The 23,375-nt window shown below is 42.4% G+C and overlaps 1 protein-coding gene across 1 annotated transcript in view; it reads right to left on the bottom strand.

Moving 5' to 3' along the window:
* Positions 1-23,375, bottom strand: part of TBC1D1 (TBC1 domain family member 1) — a 225,209-nt gene that overhangs the window by 112,114 nt on the left and 89,720 nt on the right.

The following is a 23,375-nucleotide window of genomic DNA, read 5'->3' as shown; positions in this document are numbered from 1 at the left end:
TTGGAACCTGCTGTGGTTGGGCTTCCCTGGTAGCTTAGCTGGAAAAGTATCCGCCTGTAATGCAGGAGACCCGGTTCCATCCCTGGGTTGGAAAAATCCCCTGGAGAAGGGAATGGCTACCCACTCCAGTATTCTTGCCTGGAGAATCCCTTGGACAGAGGAGCCTGGTAGGCTACACACATACGTGGGGTAGCAAAGAGTCGGACAGGACTGAGTGACTAAGCCCAGCACAGCACAGTGGTTGGGATGCACAGGGCCTGCGACCACAGGAGCCACGTCATGCTCCCCACATCCATGCACTGCATATTTCATCACACGGGGCCAAAGGAGAAACCCACAGAGGTCCGGACCAGGAGAGGGAAAGGCACAACCTTCACAGAGAAGAGAAGGAGAGCAGTATTTATTAAGCATCCCTTAACATGCCAGGGATATGCTAGGGGATTCATGTGCCTGCAAGCATAAGTAATAAGTCCACAGACACAGCAAGTTAAATCCAGGCTGGTCCCCCCACTCCAGAGCCACAGGTCTTCTCCGAGAAGTTGTCACTCTCCCTTCAAAAGGTCTGTCACCAAAACAGTATGCAGTTATTCTAGATTGCATGGCAGTACGTCTTGGCAGCGCATCAAGTCTTCTAAATAAATGACAGGATGAGGATAACGAGACTGAAATTACCTTACACAACCTTTCTTCTATCATAACATCATTATTTTCTCTAATGACAACTGACAGTTTATTCCTCAGTTTTATATTCCCTAATAGCTGAAGAGTATTGACTACATAGCTCGGAGGTTTTAATCGAGGAATCAGCAACCCACGACAGTATCATTATCAAGGCAACACAGTGCGGCTTCTTCCCACTGAGCTTCTAAAGCCTTCGGCTCCTAATGCAGTCGTGGTCAAGAGAATGAACAAGAGCCTCATGTAGTATCGTCAGCCTGACTGCCATACCCTCTCATCATTAGCTTCCGACAAGATCCTTCAAAGAAGCCACAGAAAGAGACGAGTCTTCCACAGAATGAATAAGCATGTGTCCGATCATCTGGAAGACGTACAGCCACAGCACTAACACAAGATAGGCGTGAATGCATTTTCATAAGGAAGGGCCTAGCTTTTGATATGACCTATTAAATAACACCCAAAGCCATTTTTTCCTTTTCCCTTTCTAAGAAAATCCAATTGAACACCCAATACCCATAGACCCATTTCTTTTTAATAACATTACAGAAGGAAAAGAAAACCAAACCCTTTTCAATTTAGGTCAAAGATCAATACATACAGTAAAGGGAGGTGGTTTCAGTAGATCTGAAAAAACTTATATTCTGTGTTCACAACATAATCCCCAAAGACCCAACTCAAAAGACTTTTCTCTGTGATTTCATATCATGCACACCTTAAAGACAAGCTCTGCTGAAAAGATTAAGATATATGCTTTCAAGGTACTTTATCATACAAAAAATCAAAACATCTTTAGACATATTTTATATTTTAAAAAATTAATTCCTGAAGCATAAGACCTAATGACACTGAGGAAGCCAGAATTTCAACGTCAAGCATCCACATGCACTGAGTATTGCACAGCTTGGGCTGTGGCTCATTCCTCTATGTACAAATAATTACACATCTTGCAAAGGACTAAAAGTTATTCATAAATATAAAAGACAGGACAGAAAGAAAGAAGTAGAAAGTCTAAATTTCATTCACACATTTGCCAAACAGTCACGACAGGACCTTGGCAAAAACAGCCTCAGTTTTTCTCTCTTGGTGGGGGCCAGGGGGGAATTCTTAAAAGATTTTTCAGGTAAAAGTTGTTTCTGTGAGCATAAAGAATAATGACTTTTACAAAAAAGAAAAACAGTTCATGCAAATAAAAGATGCTTTTCTAAGCAAATGGGTAAAATTATTTTATCAGGAGTCATGTGAATCCTCCTAATTACTAACCCCACTCTCTGAACAGGAAATTCAAAGCTTACTCAGTCTTTTGAGGCTTCTTAAAATACCGGACATTTCTGTATGCTGGGTCTTCCCACTGCATCGGAATGAGTAACGGTGTCTTTCATTACATATCAAAGGGGAGAGAAAATGTGTGAAGTCATATGAATTTATGGTGACTCGGTAATAAAGTACAAACACAAGCAAGACACAAATTAGAGAACTTGCTTTTTCCGTCTCTTCACAATGTCAGAAGAGGCTAAAGAGTACATGGGTCCTAGGCAGACAGAGTTGTGCTGTGGTCCTTTTCCCAGCCACCAATCTTTTTCCTATCCTTTAATCAGAATCTTCAAAAGATAATGCTTTAGTCAAAAACCAGTGCCTCCCTCTCCCTGAGCTGGTAAGCTGTGTGAATATGGGTATAAAGGAGATAACTGGGCTTAGAAAAATCTCAGGGATCCTGACAAGATATAGCGATTTCAAAATATTTGAAGGCATATTACCAAACACAGTTTCAACAATAAATTGTAAACAGTTTAAAATCCAACATTTTAAAAACATTTCTGTAAGTCATTCAGGTATACTAAGAGACTAAATAAAAAATGAGCTCCACTTATGTCTGAAGTGAAGTGAAGTGAAAGTCAGTCTCTAACTCTTTGGACCCCATGGACTATACAATCCTTGGAATTCTCTAGGCCAGAATACTGGAGTGGGCAGCCTTTCCCTTCTCCAGGGGATCTTCCCACACCAGGGATCAAACCCAGGTGTCCTGCATTGCAGGCAGATTCTTTACCAGCTGAGCCACAAGGGAAGCCCCCATTTATGTCTAATTTTGCAAAACTTTGATAGTTTAGTTCTCTTTACCAGAACAGACCTGGGTACTGCTTTTTGAAAAATGAAGGCATATGACAAACCCACAGCTAATGTCATACACAACAGTGAAAAGCTCAAAGTATTCACTCTAAGATCAGGAACAAGATAAGGATACCCACTCTCACCACTTTCATTCAACATAGTTTTAGAAGTCCTAGCCAAAGCAAGCAAAGAAAAAGAAAATAAAAAGGAATCCAAACTGGAAAATAAGAAAACTGTCACTGTTTGCAGATGACATAATACCATACATACAAAATCCTAAAGATGCTACTAGAAAACTACTAGAGCTCACTAATGCTCTAGTAGAAATCCATAAAGTTTCAGGTTACAAACTTAATACACAGAAATCTGTTGCATCTCTATACACTAACAACAAAATATCAGAAAAAGAAACTAAGGAAACAATTCCATTTACCATTGAATCAAAAAAAAAAAATACAATACTGAAAAATAAACATACCTAAGGTGGCAAAAAACCTGTACTCCATAAACTTTAAGACACTGATGAAAGAAACTGAAGACAATGCAGACAGATGGAAAGATATACTGTTACTGGACTGGAAGAATCAATATACTTAAAATGATTATACTACCCAAGGCAATCTACAGATGCAATTCAATCCCTATCAAACTACTAATGATATTTTTCACAGAAGTAGAATAATTATATATATAATCATATTAATACATATACATATATATATATATATATAATGGAATACCACTCAGCCAGAAAAAAGAATTAAAGTTTACTATGTGCAGTAACATGGATGGACTTGGAGGGCATTATGCTAAGTGAAAGAAAACAGAGAAATCACCTATATGTGTGTGGTATCAATTTTATGTGAAGTTTAATAAAATGGGGATTCCCTGGTGGCTCAGTTGGTAAAGAATCCTGCAACGCAGGAGACTGGGTTCAATCCCTGGGTGGGGAAGATCCCCTGGAGGAGGGCATAGCAACCCACTCCAGTATTCTTGCCTGGAGAATCCCATGGACAGAGAAGTCTGGCAGGCTGTGTCCATGGGGTCGCAAGAGTCAGACACGACTGGGCACACACACACAGAATACAACAAACTAGTAAATATTTAAAAAAAAAAAAAAACCAAGTAGATACACAGATACAGAGAACAAACTAGCGGTTACCAGTGAGGAGTGGGGAAAGGAGTAATAAAGGTAGGAGAGAAAGGGTGTAAGATGGACTCAAGAATGTACTGTACTGTACAACACAGGGAGTATAGCCAACATTTTGTAATAACTGTAAATGGAAAGTAGTCTTTTAAAATTGCATAATTTTTAAAAAAATGAAGGCCTCATGTCCACATATGATGAAATCCTGAATTCTCTATTCTTTATAATTCTGTCCTGGACTCACCTACACTATTGTAACATAAGGGAAGTGAGTCATTTATTTCATTTTATTTCCAAATGTGATCCTAGGTATAACTGGATGCCAAGAGGCAGGGATTCAGAAGTGTGAGATGAACACAAGATAGCCCTGCCTGACTGAGAAGGGAGTGGGGCCTGGAGGAAGGTTTGGTTAGAATCTTTACAGTAACTGAGATGGGGTCTGCTGGGAACCTGAACTAAGCAGCAAGCACTGCAAGAGAAAAAAAGGCTGCAGGAAAGATTCTGGAAGACAGACTCACAAGACCTGGTGACTACCTGGATGGGGGAGCTGGGGGCATGGGAGACTGCATGGGACTCACAGATGCTCTGGCTTAGGCTTCTTCATTAGGGAATACAGAAGCAGCAGGTTTGGGGAGAGATTTCAGTGAGCTCCCCTCCTGTCCATATTGAGTACGACCAGAAGGACTTGAAAGTAAAGACATGTGGTGGGCAGCTGAACAAGCCAGCCTGCAGTCCAAGACAGGAGATCTCGACTGGACATCAACAGCCCATGTATACAGATGGGAGGTGGCTGATGCCCTGACAACAGAAAAAGGGAAAGTAAAGGAAGTGAGCTAAGATGGTACGTTAGGATACACCAACATTTCAGGTATAAAGAAACTGAGGGATCACGGCAGAGAAGCAGGAGGATAGGCAAGCAGCAAGATGCCAGAGGTGGCGAGGGAAACAAGCCCTCCTTCTTGGGGTGTGGGGCGGGGGCGCTGAGTGAGAATAAACAGAGGACTGAGTCGGATCTGCTGGAGTTGGCAGCTTGTGTAAAACATAAAGCAGGGATGCCCACAATGACCCTCCAAACCAAGCAAGCAACGGAAAAATGTCTCAAGGTGAAACTTCTAGTCTATGAGAACGTATACTTCAAGTTACAATATTTACTGCAAATACACAGACGCTTTAAGGGCAAATATGCTGAGGTCAGTAGTGTTTATTCCCACTGATATGATCTGGGTACTTTTAATAAAAATCTTTTTTTAGTCACAGCAATAATATCTACGTCATTTCTGACTGCAGATAAAGTAAATCAAAACTAATGGCAGCAAAAACAAGAATCTGAAAAGCATTTTGCTGAGATAAATTCATAAGGATTTCAGATTTGGTTTTCTTCTTTTAACAATGGGCATCGCAATAAAAATGTTAACTGAAATGAACTGCCAATAATGAAGAAACAAGTTCTGTTTTAAACGTATAAAAAATTTATTGAACTACTCTTCTGTCAACCTATTTGAGTTTATGCTAAAGGTCATTTTTACGTCTGCACTTCTTTCACAGCCCAAATAAGTTTCTTTTGAATTCACATACTAATAAATGCACAGTACAGTATGAAGTTTCTGTAGCAGGCTTGTGAATACTGTTTTATAACTAGTCAGAAAATGGTAATCTAAGAGAATTAAAATACTCATTTTTGCAAATAAAATCCTTATTTAAACCTTTGGGTCAAATTTCTTTTTAAAGATTTGAGGATTTTAAAGGATTATAAACACATTGCAAGTGTAATTTTATTCACAAGGACTTGGGAAAGAGCCCTTGAAACATTATTGAGGATGAAAAGCCATTTTACTGAACATTTACACTTGTGATTTTCTGCCAACTAGTAATAAATAAAATATTAAAAACCGTGTTTTGCCCATTGGATGAAATGTTCACTCACTACAAGGAGTTAAAATGAGCAGTTCGAATAGAAAACAATCATTTCAGATAATTATTTCCCAGAAGAAACAGACTTGTTTTGTTTTGTTTTCGTTGGTAATAAGTGGTCATTTGTATTTGTTGGTCACAAACAAGTAAATAGGGAAAGAAAATGAAATTAAACCATGTCTTCATGAACTCTGTCGTATCTGCCTTGAATTTCACAAAACACTTAAGAAAACATCTTCTTACTAGTGCTCGATACTTCGATTATTTAAAGAGAATAAGACCGCTGTCTGATATTCTCGACATGACACATGTGAGCATTTCCTATCATTCAACAGTTTGACCTATCAAGACTAGATTCCAAATAAAGATGTGAATACACCGCATACAGTGAAGAAGATGAGCCTGCTCCTGACCTGAGCAGAGGGTCGAGTGCAGGGAGGAAGAGACTTGTCGGAATGTGTGGCTTTCAATGTGCACTGCAGAAGCCTGGTCCCTGGGAGAGGTCTGGCGCGGCTCCTCCCAGGGAACCGATGCCCCTGCTCCCGCTGTGAGCTTACAGTTAGCCAAAGGTCAGATGAATGCGCTACATCTTCCTGACAGAGAGATCAGATGTGCTGTGATCTGGCTGGGGAAGCACCTGGCATCTCAAAAACGCTGATGACCGCTGGCCCCTAACGCAGCCCTCACACCCTGGGTCAGGACTGCCTCATCTGTCTAATCTCCGGTTAAAACACAAGTAGTAGCATTCAGCCGCCCTGGTTCTAATATGACAAACTGGATAAACTCTCTTCTTCGTAGCTTTTAAACCTCATGGAATGATCAGTGCAAACACAAAACCCAGCACCATACTATGAAATGAATCGTTTGAAAGGTTCCCTACAACTTTCTGGCTAAACCAGCACTTTTCTACAAACACTTAAAACAATGAGAATAAAATCCAACTTAGGAAGTGATTTAAAAGCTGCAGGAGCTAACACAAGAAGGTGGGAGAAGATAGCGCTGTAAGAGTATGAAACTGCTTTGTAACTTTTCTAAAACAGTTTTTTAAAGCTAAGACATTCTGAATGGTCAGCATAAACACTGACAGAAGTCACTAAAAGATCAACCTGGGAACTTAAGTTTTCAAAATCTAAACCTCTTCATTTAATGCACTGATTTGTAACTCAAATGCACACTAGAGAGGCAGATAAACCTTTAAAACGAGTGACTTTTATCTAGTTTTCATCAGTCTAGATGAAGCAGTCTGTGGAGGTGGGGCCCTGGCACCTGCAGTTTTCAGAAACATCTAAGAGCTCTCAGGAGCGGAATTCCTGATGTACCACCTGTCCTCTGTCATCCCGGAGGTAAGGAAGACGCTCCTCACCCTGCCCACTACATCATCACACCCAAAATCCATGGGATTCTTAAGAACCTAGGCAAACTGTGAACAGCAGTGAAGCAGCCCAACTCACAGATCCAGACCCTGCTTACAGCAGAGATGAACAAACCAGTGAAGTCAAAAACACAAAACTCACCCCACGGATATCTGGCAAGCTATGTATACCATTTAAGGGCAAATCTGACTTGCAAATAAATTCATTGTATTTCAGAAGTCTCAAACTATTAAATACAGGAGAGCAAGTGCCTTGTAAGAAACACTACTCTATATTTTTGACCAAATATTAGAAACATCAAAATAATGTCTCCAAGATTAAGAAACATTCACAAATATAATGAACCAGCAGTTTACCACAGCAATCATCCCGTATGAGTTCTGCATGTTACACAATCTTTGAAAAAGGACTCTCGGGTCCCTTTTCTACAAAACAGGGGAACTAAAACATGTAAATATGCTACAAGTAACTATTAAAAAAAAAAAGTGCTATTTCATTCTCCAGGACACAAGTCAAAGTCGGTTTCAATAAATGATGCCCTGAATGTAAATAAATGGAGTTAGAACAACACCTTAACACCATGCACAAAAAATAAACTCAAAATGGCTTAAAGACTTAAACATAAAACATGATACCATAAAACTCCTAGAAGACAGCATAAGCAAAACATTTTCTACGTAAATTGTATCAACGTTTTTATTAAGTCAGTCTCCCAAGGCAATAGGAATAAAAACAAAAACAAATGGAACCTAATCAAACTTACAAGCTTTTGTACAGCAAAGGAAACCATTAAAAAAAAAAAAGACAACCAATGGAATGGGAGAAAATACTTACAAATGATGCAACAGACAAAGGCTTAATCTCCAAAATATACAAATAGCTCACAACAACTCAACAATAAAAAAACAACTCACTCAAAGAATGGGCAGAAGACCATAACAGACATTTCTCCAAAGAAGGCATACAGGTGGCCAGGAGGCATATGAAAAGATGCTCAACATCACTAATTTTTGGCGAAATGCAAATCAGAACTACAGTGAGGTACCACCTCACACCAGTCAGAATGACTATCATTAAAAAGTCTACAAATAACAAATGCTGGAGAGGGTGTGGAGAAAAGGGAACCCTCCTACACTGTAGGTGGGAATGGAAATTGGTGTAGTCACTATAGAGGCTCCTCGAAAAACTAAACATAGAGCTACCATAGAATCCAGCAATCCCACCCCTGAGCATATACCTGGACAAAGCTATCATTCAAAAAGATACATGCACCCCTGTGTTCATAGCAGCACTCTCCACAATAGCCAAAACATGGAAACAACGTAAATGCCCATCAACAGATGAATGGATACAGAAGATGCAATGCACACATACAGAAAAGAACGAAATAACCCACCTGCAGAAACAAGGATATAACCAGAGACTCCCATACTAAGTGAAGGCAGTCAGAAAAAGACAACTACCATAGGACACCACTTACATGCGGGATTTAAAACACGGCACAGATGAACCTATCTATAAAACAGAAAGACTCAGACACAGGGAACAGACTTGGGGCTGCCAAGCGGGGAGGGAGAGAGAGGGCCTGGGAGTTTGGGGCTGGAAGATGCGAACTATTACATTTAGAATGGATAAACAACTAAAATCTTAACGTATAACACAAGGAACTATATTCAATATCCTGTGATAAATCATGATGGAAAAGAACATGAAAAAACAATGTATATATGTATCTAACTGAGTCATTTTGCTATACAACAGAGATTGGCACGACATTGTAAATCAACTCTACTTTAACAGGAAAAAATATGCCCTTTTGAAACTGTCACTGAGAAGAGATCTTCAATAAAGGACTGTTTGGTCACATAGTATGCGTTTGTCAACAAAACAGGGAAACCAGCTAGAGTACTGGGCACCAATACTGCTTTGTTTCTACCTAAAATCACTCAGGACCAAACATTAAACTCATTAAAATTGATTTCCAAGCTAATGAGTGCCCATGTATTATCTTTTCATGTCCAAATCAATAATCTTAGAGGAAAGGAGACTATGGACCTTCTATTAAGTGACAGACACATGAGTGCTTTTCACTGTTCTCCTTTATTTCTCAAAAGTCCTTGAAAATCTCAGAGCAGTTAAAACGCTAGTGGCCTGCAGTATGAAAATAAACACGCTATTGTCTATGCAGTAACAGGGGTAAATACAGACACCACACTGAGTGAAAGCAACAGGTATAAAAGAATCACATGGTACAATTCCATTTTTGCCAAATTTCAAAAACAGGAAAAACTAAACTATGACAAATAGGAAGCAGAATAGGGATTATCTCTGGAGGACAGAGAACTTTGAGGGGGCTATGATGGGGCCTTCTGGGCTACTGTTTATTGATCTGTTTGCCAGCTATATAAGATTATTCAAACTGTAAAGTCACTGAGTATATGATTTATATATAATTTTATTTGGTACACTTCAATGAAGATTTTACCAAAAAGAAATATTTTTGCAGGCATGATTCAATACAATTGAGAAGGGGACAGTGGCTCAGACGGTAAAGAATCTGACTGCAATGCAGAAGACCCAGGTTCGATCCCTGGGTCAGGAAGATCCCCTAGAGAAGGAAATGGCAACCCAACCAGTATCCTGCCTGGAGAATTCCATGGACAGAAGAGCCTGGAGAGCTACGGTCCATGGGGTCTCAGAGTCAGATATGACTGAGCGACAAACACTTTCAACAACTAGACCAATGTTACCCAGCTAATAAGGAAAGGAGCCAGATGGAATCAACCTGATGCTAGACACAGCCTCTTTCTACCACACCAAGCCTTCACTCTCAAGTCACACAGACACCCTAGTCCCTGGCAGGTGGGGAGTCGGGGGGTGGGGAGCAGTGGGGGGTTCACATGTTCTTTGCTTTGGTTTGGGAGTTTGGGGCTTTGTTTTGGTCTTACATGGAATCCATCCCCCTTGTTTCTAATAATAATCAGTACCTCATCCCACTCCCATTCCAGTAGTTAGGTAGGACACACAGGCCCACATAAACCACAGTTCATGAGTGGGCTGGCAACCCCAGACCAAGCTGACCAGCACACTATTAATGACTCCACAAGCCCCACCACCACCACCCCTACCGGCCCTGTAATTAGTTCAGGGTTGGGTATGTAACTCCATTCCAGACCAATGACTGCTAGACTTAGGTGGTTTATGGAATTGACGGGGGGCGGGCGGGGGGGAGGAGCAGGAATAAAACCTGCTATTGCTTTAGACAGTGATTCTCAAACAGGGGCAATTCTGCCCCACCCCTCCTCACCCAGGGGCTATCTGGCAATGTGTGGGGACATTTCTGGTTGTTACAAATGGAGGGTGAGCAGTACCACTGACACTGGATGGTCGAGGCCAGGGACGCTGTTGCACACCCTACAATGCACAGAGCAGGCTCCCCCGCAAAGAATCATCTGGCCAAAAATGTCAGCAGCGCCAAGATTGAGAAATCTTGCTTGTGAACTTAGTTCCGTGGGTATAAGCCTGGAACTGCAGGTGCCATCACACATAAATGCATGCCAGAGAGTTCCGCAGGAGGTGCAACAAAGACAGGAAGGGAGAGAACAGAAGCAAGAGGGTGAAAACGATGGCTGAGGGCCTGGATCCAGCTATCCCTGAAGTCTTATCAATCTCATTCTCATATCAATAAATTTTTGGATAATCCCATTTTATACTGTCACTTGAACAGAGAGTCCTGTTCACACTCCCAATATGTATAAAGTTCCAGTCTCTCAATCATGTCTGACTCTTTATGACCCCATGGACTGCCATGGAATTCTTCAGGCAATACTGGAGTGGGCTGCCTTTTCCTTTTCCAGGGGATCTTCCCAACCCAGGGATCGAACCTGGGTTTCCCACACTGCAGGCAGATTCTTTACCTTCTGAGCCACCAGGGAAGCCCTAACCTTATGCCAAATTCTATGGGGAATACAAAGATAGGAACACATAAATCTCCTTCAGGGAACCTACAATCTAAACAAAGAAAATAAACAAGTATGAAAATAACTAAACAATGTGGAACAGCAATCCAGGAGCAGTAGTGCTAAGGAGGTTACAAGGATAGGGAAATACAGACGCAGTATAGAATATATTTCAAATAACTTATTAAGAGCAAACAGGATGATCTATATATTCACCAAACTCTACCCTTCTTAGAATAAAGCCAGCTACCAAAGACCCTCCAAACTGGCTCTATTTTTTTCCCTATAAAAAAAGTGAATATATAAAATTTTAGATCACATCAACAACTGTTGAGAAAGAGCCAAAGTAAAACTCATATCTGAATGACTTGTTTACACATTACTGCTCTATCCACTTATCTCCCTGCTATCAAAGATGAGAAAGGACTCACATGTAATGCAAAAGAACGAAGAAACAGGACCACAACACATGGGTTATTTGCAAAGTAGCTACACAATGCCTCGTACACAGGTCTAAATGCTTCACTCAAAGATGACTCTGCTTCTCTCGAAAGGTCATCTCCCCCTTGCACCAGATTGGGAGTGGGACTGGTGCCCACCCTGGGTGACTGGGGCACTGGAGCATCACGCGGCCTGCCCTCTCTCCAGAATACACAGCCTCCTTCACTGCCGGTAAGCACAACCACCTCAATGAAAAACAAAGCAAAGGAATCTCCTGGGCTTCAGCAAGATCTCTAAGGGCCAGACTTAATTTCTTAGGCAAAAGATTGGTTCCCTCCCCCAAAGGAAAACAATGAGTAAAGGAGAACGCCCTGTGCCCAGTACAGGGCTCTGATCCACAGCAACAAGCAGCAGCTGTCCCCATGGAGGCTGTGCTTGTGTCTCAGAACATGGGCAACCCAGGGTGAGCCTAAGAACAGCATCACGCACGCCATACAAAGGCCAGGCAGGGCTGCTCCCCACCTGAGCGCACAGTCTCACCCTGTTAATCAAATCAGGGCTGTACTTCCGTGTGATGGGTGACAGCCCAGGCTGTGGATAACCAGCCCCAGAGACTGTCGTACAGTCTCACTCTTTGTGCTTAAGACAAACTGAATAGAGTCAGTTTATCAGGATCAAGGCAGCTATTGGAAAATGCAGGTTTTTCTCTCAAATTCTTCCCCTCTCTCTCCCCCCCCGCATTCTAAGAGGAAGATAAGCATGTGTTTTTCCCTCTGGGATGCATCCTTCATATGTACCCTCTGTTCCTGGAGTCCCTGGGGCCTCCACTCCAGGAAGCACCAGTCCAAGCGCGGCTATGACTAAGACAGTGCAGGCTGACAGTTGCTAGGCGGAAGGGACAGAAACGAGGGACACCTATCCCCTGCCTCTGACTACCTTCCAGGGCCAAGGTCAGGGCCTTCCTCCTGGGTCCGAGCCAGGAGCAAGCCGGTCTGTGGCAGCTTGCCTTAATAGGAAAGGGCCAACCTCCAGAACCAAGAAGCAGCAAGTACTAACTGTCTTCCCACTTTTCAATAATTCAGCCTCCTTCTAAAACACAGCAGCAGAATGTATTCTTTAGTCATCTTTCATTCCCAATAACAAGCTTAATAAATATCCACATAAAAGAAAAATACAGAAAAACTTAAAATTGCCTATAATCCCAAGCCCAGAAATGTCACAGTCAACATTTTTTTCTTAGCTGTGGTTTCTTGCATACACTAAATGGTCATTGCATACACTAAATCAAAAAAAAAAAAAAGGAGGGGTGTGGATCACAGTGTTCTGCATTTATCATCATGGGCATACGGTCAACCCATTCTAGAACCATCTCCCTCCCCATCACTACACAATGGAAATAACAACAGCAAATAATCATAATCTCTTCAGGATCCAATTTCAATTAATCTCACACTAGCTGTCATGAACTCTGGCCCCATCAGAAGCTATTCTGGCAAATGTGCGATGAGCATCCCAAACTTTGCATCCACTGCCGAGACCCCTACTTGTGTCAAGAGCATGAAGTTTTTGTACACATGGGGAGAGGCGGGAAGGTAATCAGGAGAGAGGAGAATGAACCCAGTATTGCTTTTTAAGTCAGAGAGAAACATTCCATTCAGAGGAAGAAAGAGGAGATAGCCTATCTGGGAGCAAAACGGAAACAGAGTAACCTTCGAAAAGATAGACAAGGTCAGCCCTAAGGCCTGCCCCAGCTGAAGCCATGAATCTACTGCAATGACAGATCCTGCAGGCAATTCTGGAATGGGAATGCCAAAATAAGCTCCAAAATCTTGCCAGTGTGAGCAAGACATCCAGCTTCTTAGAACTCAGCATCCTACCTTGCAGGCTGTTTTGAGGAGAAAATTAAGCAATGTGAAAGTTGTTAGTGTAGCACCTACCACACATTAGCTTCCAACAAATGCCATCTGTGACCTTCACATTTGCCAAGTAATGAAAAGGTCAACTCTCAATTAAAGTAACAGCAACTGCAGGCAATGAGCTTGCTATTATTCCAACTGCCTTTCAGTACAGAACTGGTAATAAATGACAAAAATTTATTGTATATCAGCTAGCCACAGATAATGCCAATCACATTTTTTGGAAATGTGACCGAATTTCCAAACATCCCATAGGCAAGAGAACTCCCCCCATTACACCCCACTCCTAACTTGCCAGCAATCCCAAATACCTAAGAATAGCAAAGCTCTGATTCAAACGGAGCTGGGGAAGGACATCCCTTCTCCTTCCTTCTGCCAGCACTGAGGGGTCACAAGGCCCACAGGAACAGAGTGAAAACCATCAGCTTACAAAACTACATATGTCTGAGAGTGGCAGGCAGTTCCGTAGCACATTCAGGACAGCCCCATAAACTTCGGAGCATAAAACACTGAAACGCTTGAATGACAGCTCTAAGAGAGCAGAATTACTGTCTATTTTGCTCACTGTTATAGCCTGAAGTGTCCAGGACAGTGCCTGGCACAGAGCAAGTATTCAGTAAGTTTGCTCAATGTATGCGTGACTGCAATTGAAAATGAAAATTTAGTGATTTCAAGGTTTTTAAGTGATAAGAAATATCTCAAGTAGACCTTAGAAGAGAAACCATGATAAACCTGTAGGATCTCCAACACAATGCCTGTGCATAGTATGCATGCAACAAATATTTGCAGAAGGAACGAATGCTGTAAAAATAGCAAACCAGAAACAGAGACTAAATCCTTTTGGATTAAAAGATTTTTCTAGACAGCTGAGGGCTGCCCCTTTAAGTGCTTAAGCTATTTTTATTTTAACCATTTTTGGATAGGAATCATTTACTGTATTTTTTCAAAGGCGATAGAGAATGTACTTTTAACACTTTCTGTTTTGTGGTGAGCATATATTACAACAACCACAAGAGCTACTGAGGCTGTGAAAAGCTCCGTGCTAGTATGGCTGAGGGCAACAGACAAGGCTGTGGGAATGAGAGACGGTATCTCAGCTTTTAATTACATAGCCCACCTTCCCACCAGTCCTCCCAAAACAGACGCTGGCATGCTTTGAAATGCACCCCAGGAACCGAAGCAGAAGCTCCTAGACTCCCAGTGTCACAGACTCCCTCTGACAAAATCCTACAGACCCTTCTCAGAGTAAGATTTTTAAATGCCATAAAACAGAACACAAGACAATACAAAAGAATTACACCAAAAGGGAATTATCCAAATAATTATGACATAGCATTATGTGCTTCTCACCATGCTTAACTAGGTCCAGTGGCAAATCGTGTAACTACTGAAACTCAAAGTAATGATGAGCATATTTGGTATTTTTGAAAAATGTGTAACAACTATAATACAATATGAAAATAACTGATTTTGTTGGTGTTATTGTCATAGGAGTTGCCAGTGCTAATGGGAGGCGGGAGGGTGAGAACTCATAACTGAAGATGTTAAACTGCAGTTAGAGATTAGTGGAAACAAAGGTGAATTTTTCTTTTGTCCAAGCTCATGAACCTCCCCCGACCCCCAACTTCCATCCTTCGATTTCAGGATAAGGATCCTTGGACTAAACGAAGCAGGCGGGGTGGGGGATAGGACCAGCTACAGTTAAACATAAGATCACCACCAGCCATCTCTCTCGGGACCATGGTGTGAATATATTGTATATATAAATAATAAAACAAAGCCGCTGCACCATTCCAGTGCAAACGTAAGTCTAGCTGTAAATGGGAAAGCTACACCAGAAGCCATAACCATCCAAGTCTACAAAGGGAAATTACAATGTTACGATGCAGTCAAGAAGGGAAGCAAAATCTAAATGGGTTAAAACTCCAAGTGTCCATTAGAGTTATGGAATTAATTTCTACATAATGCAAATACTTCATCAATATAAAAACATTAGAACTCTTTTCAAATGTTACAAAGACTCAATTTTAGTTTGATGTGATACATTGCCTAGCTAGTCCTTGATTATGACAATTTGGTCTAATATACAAACAGATGAAAATAATTTTTTACGTCAGCTTCAAGTTATCCCTGCCAATGGGAGAGTAGAAAAATATGACAAATACCTTTAAATCCTTATTTCAAGAAACTGTCATTTAGATTGCAGCTCACATTTGACACTGCAAGCAAGCAGGGGAGGCTTTACTCTAGAATGTTCTTCCATCAACTCTCTACTAGCATCTGCTGATTCTTCCAGGCCCAGTCCAATCACCTCCATTCCCACGGGCCTGGCCCCCTGGTATACAGGTCACAGCCCTAACACTTCGGGCTGGGAACAGGGTGTTGTTTGGTTCATTTCTGTGGGCCCTGCAGGCCCATATCAGTGTTTACTAAACACAAAGACTTTAAAGAGACAAATGAATAGCTTTTTTCTGTTTCTCCACCTTAAAGTATAAAGTATATAATGTAACCTAATAAACCTAAATTTAAATATGTGTGTATTCAGTCACTCAGTCATGTCCAACTATTTGTGACCCTAAGGACTGTAGTCCACCACGCTCCTCTGTCCATGGGATTCTCCAGGCAGGAATACTGGAGTGAGCTGCCATTACCTCTTCCAGGGGATCTTCCCAACCCAGAGATTGAACCCATGTCTCTTGCATTTCCTGTACTGGCAGGCAAGTTCTTTACCACTGAGTCCCCTGGGAATCCCCCAATTTAAATATATTTACTTGAAAATACACCAATGTCAGGAAAGAAAACTGTATAGGTTAAAATGAAAGACAAATAACAAAATGACTGTTTTCAAATCTTACCTATTATCTGGTAAAGAAAGTGTGACACCAACATTTCATATAATCACACAAACACTATCGAGGGAAAAGCTGAACTTCTGAGACCTTCACTGGATCGAGTAGTTTAATACTGTACTTATGGAAGCCCACTGTGCTTCACACAGATTCTCTCACTGAATCTTCACACCAACCCTCTGAGGAAAACCCCACTATTTCCATTTCACAGAAGCACAGACTCTTCTGGATAAGTGCTGGGCACTGGGGCTGTCAATGAATGTGACCGTCTAAGTGGGGCCAGAAATGCAGTACTTTTTAGGAAACCAGGAGCTGGAGGCCACAGGAGTTGCACTGACCTCAGCTCCCTGGGAGGGGAGGGGAGGACCAGAGGAGAGGCGCCTCCAAGGAATCGAGGCTGGTGGGGAGAGCCACAGAGGGAGCTCTCCCGCCCAGCTCACACCTGGAGAACGAACAGGTGAGGCTGGGCCAGCAGTTTCCAACAGATCATGGGGCTGCTGTGGACAGAGCGGGTTTGACAGACAAAGTAACAGGAGGAGGATGGTGTGCAAAAGGATGTTGAAGTGGAAATGCCTTCGTTACCTGCCCTCACCCCCACGCAGAGGCTCAGTCCCAAAGGCGAGGGCCTTGTCACCCCAGGGCCTGGCTCTGTTCCTCACATCAGACTGAGTAAATGAGCCCATTGAAAATGTAGCCTCTGAGCAGGAAGAAACGTCAGCTAGGGCAGAGGCAATACAAATGGAGAGAAAAAAATGAGGTAAAATAAAGCACGCTAGGGAAGGTAATAGCACCCCACTCCAGTACTCTTGCCTGGAAAATCCCATGGACGGAGGAGTCTGGTAGGCTGCAGTCCATGGGGTTGCTAGGAGTCGGACACAACTGAGCAACTTCACTTTCACTTTTCACTTTGATGCACTGGAGAAGGAAATGGCAACCCAATCCAGTGTTCTTGCCTGGAGAATCCCAGGGACGGGGGAGCCTGGTGGGCTGCCGTCTATGGGGTCGCACAGAGTCGGAGACGACAGAAGAGACTTAGCAGCAGCAGCAGCAGGGAAGGTAAAAAGGGGAGTATCAGTAATTCACTGGGTGTGGGAGTTGACTGGCAGGTGGTAGAACCACCCACAAAAACAAACAAAAAAAAAACCCCAGACATTTGAAAAGAAATTACAATTCACTATTTAGTCATACGACATCTCTTTTCAAAGAGACTTTATTTCTGAAGGAAAGGTAGAAATTGTGCAGGTAGCATGTGCTGCACCCCAGAGAACAAGTTGCCTCCTCATTCACCCAGTCCATTCTGGCATTCTGGGCCGAAATTCTGACAGATTTTTGTGAAGAGCTATTATTTCTTCTACTTATTTTCAGCAAAAGAGATGCAATTTTAAACAATGCTTATCACCAAAAAAGATCTGGAAGGAACTGCCCATGGTTATCTCTGGGTAGCAGAATTAAGGTGGTTTGTTATTTTTGCTTATCACATGTTATTGTTATATATTTACGTACATTGCTTTTGCAACTTCAAAAAAAGGTTAATTTTTAAAAGAGTACATTTTTCTCAAACTTTAAGAAAGTTTAAAGGTTACTGTCTAATTGCATTAGATAAAGGCTTCCAGGGACAAAATTCTTTGGAGGAAAAAAAACCTCTTCATTTTAAATATGTGATAGTTATTTTCAATGTACAATTTTGGCATACATTTCTAAAGTGCCCCCAAATGTTTCACCACAGAACAAAACTTAAGTCATGAGATACAATCTAAAAACTAAACTTCCACATCCATAGGAACTAAAAACAAACAATATTCAAAAGACTGCCTTTTTATATGTATAGGCAATTATTTAAGATAAAAACTATAATAATAGTAAGAACTGGCCTGTTAAATGACACTGACAGTTCAAATTTGGGTTTAGATAAACCATTAGCCCTCTTAACCAGATAGCTGTGCTACTTCGGAGGACTTGCAGTAAAATCAATGTAATTCAAATTATAACACTTGTGGATTCAGTATGGAACCACCTCGACAACATCAATATTAATTTCTTTAAACACAAAATAATTTATAGCATAGGGCTATCCTCTGCATAGCGCTTTTGTTCAACTTACTGAAAGCCAAAAACCCCTGTCTACCGCCTACCTCAGAGACAAAAAGCTACAGACGGCAGACTTTGGTACACACAAGTGTGGGCTGGACCTCAGGCTCTGCCTGCCCTGTGGGCTGGATGCGCTTGTGCAGTGTGCAACATGCACACAACACGCATAGCTGGCGGCCCAACCATAGGCCTGTCACCGGCATCTGTGAGACCCATGGTAGTCTCCAGGAGCATGTCAGAAATTTAAACTTAGTAATGCATGATTGCCAGACTCAACTGCCAGAAGGGGTTCTGGTATGACTTATAAATATTAATTATAAGTCATATTATTTATAGTTCTTAAATTCTGTACCACATTAGCTCTCACAGCATTAACGGCATTCTTGAACAAAATCTATCACGTATATTCAAGAATTTTGAACTTCATTCAGGTGAGTGGTAGAAACAGGACTTTTCTCGCATATCATCTCAGTCCTTTTCTTGAAATTGACTATACTCACCAAGGGGCCATCCCTTTTCTTTAACCTTGATCAATAGACACATTAGAACTTTGGCCAATAAAGGATATTAGTTAGAACTGACCTTATTATATATTTCTCATCTAACATATTTTATATTTACCAAGTGTAACAATAACAATACTATTAGCTGGTCCTTGATTTTTCTCAGAAGTTATGTTAGACAACTTCAGTAAATGTTTTAAAAACTCAGACTGTATCCTGGCACAGGATAGCTCAAAGGTAGAGTAAAAGAGGTAACACTGAAAGACTGGAATTGACATATATACACTATTATACATAAAATAGATACTAAACTAATAAGGACCTACTGTTAGTCAAAGGTATGGTTTTTCCAGTAGTGATATATGAATGTGAGAGCTGGACCATAGAAAAGGCTGAGCACTGAAGAACTGATGCTTTGGAACTGTGGTGCTAAAGAAGACTTTTGAAAGTTCCCTGGACAGCAAGGAGATCAAACCAGTCAATCCTAAAGGAAATCAACCCTGAATTTCATTGGAAGGACTGATACTGAAGCTCCAGCAACAGTTTTTGGCCACTGGAAAAGAGCGGACTCACTGGAAAATATCCTAAAGCTGGGAAAGTTTGAATGCAAAAGGAGAAAGAGGTGGCAGAGGATGAGACAGTTAGATACCATCACCCCATCACCGGCTCAATAAACATGAATTTGAGCAAACTCCGGGAGATACTGGAGGACAGAGGAGCCTGGAGTGCTACAGTCCATGCATGGCATTGCAACAAGTCGGACAAGACTGAGCAACTGAACAACACAGGGAACTCTACTCAACACTCTGTAGTGGCCTGCATGGGAAAAGAATCTTAATGAGAGTGGATATATGTGTATGCATAACTGATTCACTTTGTAGGACACCTGAAACTAACAGATTGTAAATCAACTATACTCATATTTAAAAAAATTTTTTTTGAAGCAGAATTAAGTGGCAAATACTTTCTTCCTCAATTTAGAGATGAAGGAAATCAATCCCAAACATGTACACAAGACAAATATGAACCGTGCAAAGCTGCAGGTAGAATGAAGTTCTTCAAGTGTCAATTCCTAACCAGCCCCAGCCCTCAGCTAACGTTTCTCCTCCTTCCTAACCCACTAACCCTTCTGGTTTGTGAGAAAGAAAATCTGATCTTGTCCAAGAAACCAACCATCCCTCCACTGGCAGTTTCCTCAAGACCAGCTACTCATGTGTCACATTGAAGGGAATAAACTGCAGTTCTCTTTAAATCACTTCTAGTTCCAAAATCCTACTATACAAACAAATTGGCTAATCAAATGAAAAAATATATATTTTTAAAATCCCAATATCAGGAATGTGGTGCTATGTATAAAACATTTACATAAGTTGAAAAAAACCCTCAACTGGGTAGGTACCCACGGGGTAGATACAGCATGCCGAAAGTTCATGTGAAAAAGATTTAAAGATTTCAGTTGACTGTAAGCCCAGGATAAGCCAACAGAACAGCCTGGATACCAGAAGAAGGAAAAAAGAACAAAAAACTCATGACAATAGGAGAAATGTTATCCTGACATTAAAGAGGCCATGGCCCCACCATCCACCCCGCTCATCAGGCCACACAGCAAGTTTCAGTTTCAGAAGACCTTAAAAGCAGAGGCAGTAAGAATGGCAAGGTGCCTGCAAATCCATGAATAGAGCCTGGGGGACCAAGCCATGAGCTTATAGCTCAGGCAGAAAAACAGAATACATGCCACTGCCTTAGCAAGTAGGTCGAAGGGAAAAACATGGGCTTCAAGGTGAGACACAGTGAGAGAGAGCTCTGCTCAAGTGTAGAAGGGTGGGGGCATCTTGGGATGCTGAGCCTCCTGGAAGGGATGGGAGCACAGCTTCAGGGTTCAGAGCCTAGGGCCCCCTTACAGACAGGCACCAGGACCACCTACTCCAGGCGCCCCCAAAGCAGCACTTCCCCCGGCTAGAATTGGACAGAGTAGTTCCTCCTCCCCGCCTGCACCCCACCAGGTTCCTCTACTGACTGAAACTTCACTAGCCCAGATATTTTACAATCAGGAACATTCCTAGAGAACCAACACTGAAACCAAGGCTGACAAGAGATAAAGGCGTAGATGTGCCAGCCAAGAGCTGCTGCTAGGAATGTGTTCGAGGCTTTGTTGTTTCTCTCGTGCCAAGGGGACAGCTAATATGTGAGAAGCTTCCCAGCCTGACCTACCACAGACTGATCCCATGATAAAGGAACAATCATTCCACCTACCAAGCAGGAACTACAGTCTCTGAATCCAAAAGACATTTTCAAATGTGGGATTTCATCTTGATTTACAAAGAGGAGAAAAACAAGCCCCACAGGGAGGGAAAAGGTGAAGAAATTTTGTTGATGTAATCCCCTCCTTTAGACTAGTACAGTCTAAAGACTGGAACAGTAAAAGACACCTCCATTTCAGGCATCTCAGAGAAAACTATTATGTTCTGCTTTTCTCTCTACTCTCTCTCCAGGAACCTCACCCACTCCCCCAAGGTGAACAAAGATACTTTAGCATAACCCTGAACTCTTTCCTAAACTTGACTCAACTTTTTTTTTTTTTTTTGGTGAAACAAGTTTGACTTAAATTTCTTTTTTTTTTTTTTAAGCCCTCCTCGGCCCCAGACCGGGAGGACGGAAGAGAAGGGGTTTCTAGCGGTCCCGGCAGGGGGAGGGGGAGGCGGCTGCCCCGGGTGCCAGGCTCTCCGAGCGCAGCACTCCGCGGTGCGCCGACACCCCCTCCCCCAGCCGGCTGCCTCTTGACTTAAATTTCTAATCACCTCTCTGAGAATCGCCCAGACTTTGGGCACGCTGACCTTAAAACATCCAAATCAAGCTCATTCTCTTTGCCCTAAAACAGGTCTCTCTCATTTCCTTGTTTCCCAACTGCTTTCCAGGCAATTGGTGTGAAAACCTGCTAAGTGCCCTCTACTCTTCTCTCTTTCTCCATTTTTCAGTAAGCCATCAGGATACAGTCTCTCTCACTAGGTGCCAAAACCTAGTTTTGGCTAAAAAACCCTCAAGCACTGGTCTACGCCTATACTTCACTCAGATCACAGCAAGACCCTCATCCTTCCCCCAGCCCCGCCTCTGGCTTCTAGCAGTACTCCTCTCCCACACTCTCCACTGGCAGCCTCCTCTTTCACTCAACCAACTGTCCAGGGCTTCTCTCCAATGTCTACCGTAACACTGACCCCCCCCAGCCTGACCCGCAGAGCCTCCACACCGGGGCATGAACGCTCCAACAGGCCAAGCTTGGTGGGCAGGGAGGGTCACAGCTCCACTCACACACGTCCCTGGCCTTTGCTCATTTGGAAGTCCGCCTACATGCCTTTGCTCACTCGAGCTGCTTCTTCCATCCAAGCACTCCCTCTCACCCCTGGATGCGACTCTCAGACCACTCATTTCATCTGTTCATTTTCTCAGGAAACGAAGCCCCAGGGGCCTGGAATGACAGGCATCAGGTCACAGGCTGGGCTAGACAGAGCTGACCTCTCTCCCTTTAGGGCTTTTTCCCTAGACCACACCAGGTCCCCATGATTTGCTTTTTTAAAAAAAATGAAATAAATACCTCGGCTTGAAATGTCTTAATTAGACTAAACTTCTAAGCCCACCAAATTAAAAAAAAAAAAAAAAAAAGCACAGTGCCCACATTTCCAGTAACTTGGGGATTTCCCTTAAAAGACTCACAAGCCCCGCTGCACTTTCCAGTTTAACCACTCAGACTATGTGGATGTGAAAGCTCTGGTGCCCAGCCTGGGGTCTGCCCCAAGGACCTGAGAGCAGATTCACCTTGCCCCTACAGAGAGGAGCCAGTTGTACTCTACAGCCTCTGTTTATTCAATCAGGGTTAAAACCAAAAAAATTGTTAGATCTACAGAGCCCTGAAAACCTGCTGAAAGAGGGGCTCCAGGACACTGCAGGCTTTCATAACACCTACATCCAAACCACATCTCTGGCTCCTGTCGGGAGGGACAATATTTAAGATGTGTACGACCGGTTCCGACTATGCCTGCTGATTAAAGTCAACAGTGAGACTGTCAAGTAGGATTTACTGCATTTTGAAAATTATGACCTCCATGGACCAGAAGGCTACTGATGTGTTGAGAGCCCCAGCCCCAGCCCACTTGATTGTGAGACTTCTGTGCACAGACCACTGCACACACCTACCTGCCCTCCCCTCTGAGAGCCAGGAATTACATCTTTCTCATCCTGGCATCTGTGTCCCAAGTGCCAGGTTCAGAGAAGACACACCGCCAGTGTGTGCTGACTGACACTGAACTTGAAAAAAAAGCTGGATTTCTTGGCCAAGAATGTCTGGAAATACCACAGGACTCCCCGAATAGTGTGGTAATTGCAAAATAATTAATACAGAGTTGTATGCTT

Source organism: Bos mutus, chromosome 6, assembly GCF_027580195.1.
Source record: "Bos mutus isolate GX-2022 chromosome 6, NWIPB_WYAK_1.1, whole genome shotgun sequence".
Lineage (NCBI taxonomy): Eukaryota > Metazoa > Chordata > Mammalia > Artiodactyla > Bovidae > Bos > Bos mutus.
This window is presented reverse-complemented; position numbering and strand designations above follow the sequence as displayed.